The sequence below is a fragment of the Rhinoraja longicauda genome, chromosome 7, assembly GCF_053455715.1.
Source record: "Rhinoraja longicauda isolate Sanriku21f chromosome 7, sRhiLon1.1, whole genome shotgun sequence".
Lineage (NCBI taxonomy): Eukaryota > Metazoa > Chordata > Chondrichthyes > Rajiformes > Arhynchobatidae > Rhinoraja > Rhinoraja longicauda.
This window is the reverse complement of record NC_135959.1, coordinates 72,041,798-72,050,662: the sequence shown is the minus strand read 5'-3', so window position 1 is coordinate 72,050,662 and position 8,865 is coordinate 72,041,798. Positions and strand designations below refer to the sequence as shown.

The window sequence follows — 8,865 nt, the reverse complement described above, 5'->3', positions numbered from 1 at the left end:
GACCACTGGGTGCTCTATAGGACACTCTATGGGACCACTGGACTTCACTGGGTTATCTATAGGACACTATGGGACCACTGGACTCTTCACTTTGGGTGCTCTATGGGACATTCTATGGAACCACTGGGTGCTCTATAGGACACTCTATGGGACCACCGGATTCACTGGGTGCTCTATAGGACACTCTATGGGACCGCTGGACTCTTCGCTGGCGCGCGGGAGGTGGGGGCGGCTGTTGGGCGCGGGGGTCGACCGTTGGGCGCGGGGGGGGGGGGGGGGGGTCGCAACTGCCACGCGCCTCTCCGGTCGGCTGGTGCGCGCGGTGGTGGCACATGCGCGGTGCCCGCGGCCAGGGCGGGCGGGAAGAGCGTGAGTCCGCGGGGTGGGTGGGCGAAACTCGAGGCTCCGCGTCGCCGCCGCCTTCGTCGTCGTCGTTCGGTTCCATCGTGTGTGTGAGGGAGGCTTTTCCCTTCGAAAATCACCTCACGCTGCCTCTTGCTTCGGGACCCAGCCGAGAACGGGGAGTTGGTGGATGTATTCACAAAATGCTGGAGTAACTCAGCAGGTCAGGCAGCATCTCGGGAGAGAAGGAATGGGTGACGTTGTGTTTGACGGGGGGGGACGGCCGGTTGCTGAGGCGCGCAACAGACACTGTTCGCTGACAGAACCTGCGAGGCACCGAAGGGTTTGGTTGCAGTTCGCCCTCCCTCTGTGGGCAAAACAAACATCACGCTGCGGCTTTAGAATACCAGGTTGACATCGCTGTGCTTTACGAGTAAAAAAAATGCTATGCTATGCATCTTTATTATTTTAAAAAGATTGCGCGTCCTGCTATTTAAAACGCAGCTGCCTTCAGAGTTTGCATAGAAGATTGGAATGCACCTTTAAATTTAAAAGGTTCTGCGTCCTGGCATTTTAATGTATTACTCTTCGGAGTTTGTATAATATAGAATATTGTAATCTGTCTTTATTTTTAAAAGTGTAGGAAGGTTCTGCGTCTTGGTATATTAATGGATTTGATCTCAGAGTTGGTTTGTCGAGTTGCCATGCATATTTTAAAAAGAGGTTGTGCATATTGTATTTTAATGCATTTGATCTCAGTTTGCATGGATGATTGTCATGCATCTTTATTTTATTAAAAGGTTGTGCGTCTTGATATTTTAATGCATTTGTCCTCTAACCTAGAATATTTAAATACATCTTTGTTTTGAAAAGGTTGCGCGTTTTAATGCATTTGGCTTCGAGAGTTTGCATAGAATATTGCAATGCATCTTTTTTTCGCTTTTAAAAGGTTGTGCATATTGATTAATGCATTTGGTTTCGAGTTTGTACAGAAGATTGTAATTTAAAAAAACTGCATCTTGGCATTTTAATGCATTTAGCCATTTTAATGCAATGAATACTGCAATGTATCTTTTTTTTGTTTAAAAGGTTGTACGGCTTGGTATTTAAACGTATTTAATCAGAGTTGCATAGAATATTGCACTTTTATTTTAGGAAGATTGTGCGTCGTACTGTTTTAATTTATTTGGCATCAGAGCATAGACCGTGGGAGCGGTGGAAGTGTCAAGATTATTTCCCTTCCATTCGATGGTTGCATTTAATTCTGTGCAGCAACTATCTGTGTTAGTTTAGCACGTTTTGCTGGTCGGTGAAATGGATAGTTTTGCAGAATAATACCCGCCTGTTGTTGACTTTACATCGCAGTGAAACTATTAAAGCAGTGCGTCAGTGGCTGGCGTGGTTTATTTTCGGTAAAGGGCGCCGCTGCTGGGCAACGCAGCTCCTCAGTAATCCTGGGATTCCTCCAGTTCAATTAAATTGTACGAAGTTATCCCAAGCTAAAATTATTTTTCAAACCGCATGTTTGCAAACCTGCGATGTTCAATGTACAGCAAGGTGCGTGAAGTTGCAAATTATCCCTGTATGCTATACTAGGAATAACATCAAATATTAAGACAAGGAAATCTACAGGACTGATTTAGTGAAGGAGGATTACAAAGTTTAATTTTGTTGGTGGTTGATTCAGTTATTATCTTCAACGGGCGTGTGTATGGGTGCAGACCCACAGAGATAACTGCTGAGCGAATGTATCATTGTCCAGACCAGACTGGGGGTTACTGTAAAGTCACATTACCTTTGCTACCTCAAAACGATGGGAAGTGTCCTCTTTAATCATGCAAATCATGCAAATAATTTATAATAATGTAAATATTAATATTTTAAAAGAGGCAAGTTGTGTGAGTGCAGCAGTGTTTGGTGAAGGATTGGTGTTATTCCGATGCAGCACTTTTTTCCTTTATCATCACCGGTTTGTAACAACCTGATCTGTTTTGCGATCGAAATGAGGAAAGGAAGCTTATGTAGTGTTTTGAAAGCCCCAGTGATCGGTTAGTTCATCTAGAAAGGATTTAGTTTATGAGCCGCGAGTCACTGCTATCAACGGATATAATTACGGAGTAACTAATACTTGAGAGGAAACTTTACTGCTGGTTTTGTAATGTATCGTACTTGGTTCGAGAAACACATCAAGCTATCTGCACTGTGATCAGGCGGTCTCTAAACTACATCTCTCCAACATTAATCTAATTTAACGTAAAAAGTATGCGTCCGCATGCGTGCAGCATTTACATTCATCAAATGCATTACTTATGTTAATATTTAATTCATTGAATATGTATTTTTGGATCAGATGTTTACAATCCATAATTGAAATCGGCTCGCTTGTGATCACACGAGATGGCTGTGGTGGGCGACGACATTGTGCAGACGCACTGCACGGAATTATCCTGTTTATGAGAGTACATAAGACGGGAACATGGCCAATAAAATGTAGCTGGTCATGCTTTCGTTGATTATAGATCCACCAGCTTTCGAAATTGTTCTTGCATGCAGGTTCTCGGAGATAAACCACGATTAGGGCAGGAGCGTGGGATAGTTATGGAAAGTTTTAGGCTTCAAAAATATGCACGCAATGAAATATATCACAAGTCAAACTTATTCAAACATGCGGCCCTCTTGAAATAAAACCATAAAACTAGTTGAACAATATTTATAATTTTTGTGTGCTTAACCGATTAACTGGTCTTTGCATTCTTGAGCAAAGCGCAAAGTGCTGGAAAACCACTCAGTGGGTCAGGTGTGCCCACTTTTCCAGCTTTCTCCCCAGTACTCCATCAGTCTGAAGAAGGGTCCTGACCTGAAACATCACGTCCATTCCCTCCACAGATGCTGACTGACCTGTTGAGTTCCTCCAGCATTTTGTGTTTTGCTCAAGATTCTAGCATCTGCGTTTTTTTGTGTCTTTTCTTAGAATTCTTGTTGATCTTAGTAACTACATTGGTGTTTATATTGACCTTGTACTCAATAGATGTTCTTGACATGGCATTGTTTTTCCTGTACTCATTGAGCCATTTCTTCACTCTTTTCTATAATGCTTATCTCTGTACGTTGTACTGGGAATAACATCACATATTGGGGTTTTTTTGGGGGTGTAATTTTGATGTTTATTTAATGCTTTTGTTGTTGGACTGTGGGTGATTGAATTAACATTTTGTTCAAGATGGCCGCGCCGTTGTGTTTGGCTGCCTGCCACTGTGTTTCTTTTTTTCCTAGTCAGATGTGCAGCACTTTGGTCAACGTGGGTTGTTTTTAAATGTGCTATACAAATAAATTGACTTGACTTGACTTGACATATTAAGGCAAGGAAAACTGCAGGACAGATTCAATATAATTTGCAGTTATAATTTGCCTAATTCAATCCCAATCTCCCTCACTATTGGATATTTTGCAATATGATTGGGCAGTATCTGAACATTACTAAACATTTTAAGAGAATTCTTGGAAGCATATTTTTCATTGTTTCTCATCTCTAACCTTGTGCAGGACTCAATACACAAATTGTGCAATTTCAATATCTTAATTGCATCAACTGTTATATTTGCTCTGTTTCAATTGTTCTTTGATTTTCCTAACCAGTTCAGATAACACCTCTGCATTTCTCCATTATTGTATTCTCAAGTCGAGTGAGCATCCATTAACTCAGAATATCTATGAATTTATACCTCATTTGTGCCCTTTCAGTTTCTCCATTTGAAACTGAATGTTATAGACATGTGAGGTAATGTTAGACTCTATTTAATTTCATCAGTGACCAAAAGGGTTTGACTTTTTCTGATACTTTCTCTTTGAGAAGAGCCTTCTATTGCAGAAATTGATCTGGGTTTTTAATGGTTTTGGTGATAGTGCATGACCCGACATAGCTATTTCTTCTAGATTCTTGTCCATACGAACAAGCAGATAAAATTACAGTCTACTGTTTTATGTCCAGCATACAGAAACTGTGACTTTCTATCATTATTCTAGTTTGCAGTTTTTTGGTGTAACTATTCTGAGATCCCATTTGATGCAGTCAATCCCAATCTCCCTCACTATTGGATATTTTGCAATATGATTGGGCAGTAGGCAACTCATAACAGCTGTGATTGAAATGTTTCAGATTCTCCGAGTGACACAAGATCAAATCAGTGCAGCCACACTAAGTATTTTACTATTGTGTAAGAAGGAACTGCAGATGCTGGTTTAAACCGAAGATAGACATAGAAAAGCTGGAGCAACTCAGTGGGACAGGCAGCATCTCTGGAGAGAAGGAATGGTTGACGAAACGTCACCCATTCCTTCTCTCCAGAGATGCTGCCTGTCCCGCTGAATTACTCCAGCTTTTTGTGTCTAAAGTATTTTACTATTAATTACTTGACTACCATTTCACGAGTGCTAATATTGAAACCGGTTTACAGGGTACACATTGTACTTCTATATTTATTGTAGCATTTTCATTAGGCATTCTCTGCAATCCATCCAGCATTGCTTCAGCTTGGATGCTCATTATTCAACATCATAATCACCTTGCGGCTGCAATTGTTGGAATTGAGAGTTGGATCCAAAAATGATAAGTAAGGATTTGTGGATGGTGACCCATGGAATTGGTCTATCCAACAAAAAACTAAAGAACCCAATCTTTTTGCCAGAACCTCTTTCAATTTCTGAATGTAGTTCTCCTCTTGCTTTTTTTTGCTTCCAATTTTTGTTTCCTGGCCAATCACAGATTGCATGCAAATATACAAAGTAGGAGCAGGATTAAATCACTTGTCCCCATAAACATTTAAGAAAAATATTCTGATTGTAAACTCAATTCTGCATTCCTTTCACCCTACTACTTATTAAGGTTATCTATGTCCACATTAAAATATTTTCTCTGCTTCTACCACTTTTCCAAAGAGTTCCAAAGACTCATGACCCGCTGAAAGAAGAAATTTCACCATCTCACCTTAAACAATCACTCCTAATTTTAACTTTTCCTATAAGGAGAAAGGTCCTCTCCATTTTCATGCCATGAAAACACCTCACGATCATGTATGCTTCAATCAATTTCCCCTCTTATTCCTTCAAACTCCTAACCTATTCAATCTTTCCTAATCTGACAACCCACTTATTCCAGATAATGGTCTTCTAAATATTCTGTAAATTGCTCCCAATACATTAAAATCTTTCTTGGACTCATATAGCATGGAATCAGGCCCTTTGGCCTCACATGTCCACGTTGACCAAGATGCCCCTTCTAAGCTGGTCCCACCTGCCTGAATTGGGCCATCTACTAAAACTCTCGTTTGTTTGTTTATTCCTGAACTACAGCCAAATCGATACACGATAGCGCAACAATTTTAGGCCCACCTTACTCACCGTTGTCCCTTTGGTATGAAGAAGTTTCATTGAAATCGGTTATATTTTTTAAGTTATTCACATTTTAAAGTTTAAATCTATCTCCTAGGGATGGAAGGGGGGGGAGGAGGATGGGTAAGGGGGATTGAGGGGGAGGGAGGGGAGGGGGTTTGGGGGGGGGGAGGGGAGAGGGGGAGATACTAGACCACTTGGATACATGGATAGAAAACGTTTAGAGGGATACTAGACCACTTGGTCTAGTATCCCTCTAAACGTTTTCTATCCATGTACCTGTCCATATGTCCTTTCAATGTTGTTATAGTTCCTGCCTTAATTACCTCCTCTGGAAGCTCGTTCCATATACCTATAACCCTATATATGAAAAAGTTGCACCTCAGCTTTTCAAATCTTTCCCCTCTCACCTTAACCTATGCTCTCTGGTTCTTGATTCCCCTACTCTGGGTAAAAGACTGTCTATTCCCCTCATGATTTTATACATCACTATAAGATGACCCCCTCGGCCTCCTTCGCTCCATTAGAATAAAGTCCTAGCCTATTCAGCTTATTCCTTTAGCGCAGGCCTTTGAATCCTGGCATTATCCTTAAATCTTCTTGCACCTTTTCCAGCTTAATGACATCCTTCCTATAGCAGGGTGAACAAAACTGAATATAATACTCCAAATGCGACTTCACCAACATGTATAACTGTAGCATAACAACCTAACTTCTATGCTCAATACCCTGAGTGATGAAGGCAAATGTACTGAAGCCTTCTTGACCAACTTGTTTACCTGTGACGCCACTTTTGGGGAACTATGTACCTGAAATCCTTGATCCTATTGCTCTACAACACTCCCCAGGGCCCTGTCATTCACTGTGAAGGCCCTGCCCAGGTTTGACGTCCCAAAATGCACCATCTCACACTTATCTGCATTAAATTCTATTAACCATTTGGCCATCTGATCAAGATCCTGCTGTAATTTTTGATAACTATCTTCACAATCTATGATGTCACACACTGCAGATTCAACTGCAAACCTACTAATCAGACCTAGTACTAATCATCCAAATCATTATGTAAACCTCAAACAGCAATGGGACCAGCAACAATCCCTGAGGCACACCACTAGTCACAGGCTTCCAGTCCAAAAAATAGCCTTCTATCATCATCCTCCACTTCCTTCCATGGAGCCAATTCTCCATCCTTGCCAACTTTGAATTTTTGAAGAAATAACATTAAATCAGATTCATAAGACACTATATTCCACACACAACCCCTGTTTATCCAAATGCATATCTATCTATCTATCCATCCATCTATCCATCCATCCATCCATCCATCCATCCATCCATCCATCCATCCATCCATCCATCCATCCATCCATCCATCCCTAAAATTCTGTGTTTGTTTGTGTGTTTGTGTCATAACTTTGGTGCTTCGCACAGCCAAAACGGTATTCCATAGCTCCACATTTTTTTGCACCACGTTATTCACCATTATCCTGGGCATAATGTCTAACAACTCTCATTCAAATTGAAGCTACATTTTTAAAGCTACAGATATTTTAAAATTAAAAAATTCACCTTCTAACCCATTTCCTGAAAGTGCTCAGCGTATAACGTCACAATGGGCTACGTTTGACTTCATTTGCTCCTCACTCGCCAAAACAAGATGGCCGCGGGCAGTGCTGCCGCCCGCCCAGCCTCAGTCGTTCCCTCGCCCCTCTCCTCTCGCCCGGCCCTGGCGGAGACTCGCACGTCGGCAGTCAGCGTTGAACGCACGGGCACTGGCAAGTGCCTTTCGCAGCCAACGGTTCCACGGAGGGGAGTGGGCCTGGCGGCCGAGTGGGTGTAGGGGAGGGTGGGGGGGAGTAGGGGTGGGGAGGAGGACAGGGAGTGGGTGGGGGGAGCGGGTCGGGGAAAGTGGGGGTGGGGGGGGAGGGGGCCGTGGAGAGTGGGGGAGGGGGGAGGAGGGGGTGGGATGGGTGGAGGGGGGTGAGCGGGTGGGGTAGTGGGGAGGAGGGGGAGGGGGAAGAGGGGGTGGGGGAGAGTGGCGGTGGGGAGGGGAGAGTGGGGGTGGGGTAGGGGAGGGAGGTGGGGGTGAGGGGAGGGGAGGGGGGAATAGGAGTGGGGAGAGGGGAATGGGGTGGAGGCAGGGCTGGGGGAGTGGGGGTGGGGGCAGGAGAGGGACAAGTGCAGTGGGGTAGGGGGGGATGGAGTGGGTCATTTGGGGGAGGAGGGGGATAAGGGGGATTGAGTGGGGGGGTTGAGGGTGCTACACCAATACAGGAGAGGCTTTGGGTCCAGGGCTCACTCAGTGACACCCTCTCCCCTTCCCTGTTCCCCCTCTACGAAGAATGGGCCCAACTCCGACACTTGGTCTAGTATATCTTATTCCTCTGAAAGCTCTTCAACAACTTGCCTACAACAGATGTTCGGTCTCACTGTGTCTATCATTCTATGCTTGGTTTATAGTTCCCAGGCTTTTCCTTTCAGCCCTTCCTAAATAGAGGCACAACATTAGACATATGTATTGAAGATGATTTGTATATCTCAACCAGAGCTCCTGCAATTTATTCTCTACAAATCTTTCTTAAATAAGAATGCTAATACTATATAAGTACTCCAGATGAGGTCTCACCCATGTCCTATGACACCGAATCTCCCAGCTGCACCCAGTTCCCCTTTTTTTTGTTTCGCTCGTGTGTCAGACGACGTTCTGCCTTCGCTTTGCCACAGCCAATGCTCTGCGGAGATCGTCCGCAGTGCAAGCCTCTCCGCCGCAAGTCAGTAGGTGGGCCGTTGTCTGTACCTCTCCACAGTTGCATTTGTCGGAGTCTGAGAAGCCCCACTTCTTCAGGTTGTCCGCAACGTCCCGCTTCAGTGCGGAGGCGGTTTAGGGGTTTCCAGGTAGTATAAGGTGGTGGTGTCTTGGTGCCATCTGTTGTTTGGTTTTGGTACCTGACACGTTTGCTCTAGTTCCATGAAGCTGTTCTGACTCTTCAAGCGTTTCTTGGCTTGTTGGTGATTGTGCAAGGGCTGACGGGGGTCTGTGTCTGCATTGATGCGTTCTACTGCAGCTGCCTGATCATGTCTTCCAGATGGTTCGTCGATGCCAGCCAGCTCATACAGGTGTTCAACCTTTGT

The 8,865-nt window shown here is 43.9% G+C and overlaps 1 protein-coding gene across 5 annotated transcripts in view; it reads left to right on the top strand.

Moving 5' to 3' along the window:
- Nucleotides 1-293: 293 nt before the first annotated feature.
- LOC144595377 (short transient receptor potential channel 4-like) overlaps nucleotides 294-8,865 on the top strand; it is a 93,820-nt gene continuing 85,248 nt past the window's right edge. The window contains exon 1 of one of the 5 annotated variants that reach the window (XM_078402841.1): nucleotides 294-369. The gene's annotated coding sequence lies outside the window, so the exon portion shown is untranslated. Of the gene's footprint in view, nucleotides 370-431; nucleotides 566-643; nucleotides 898-8,865 lie in introns of those variants that run through there. The other 4 variants (XM_078402842.1, XM_078402840.1, XM_078402839.1 and 1 more) reach the window with 4 other exon arrangements.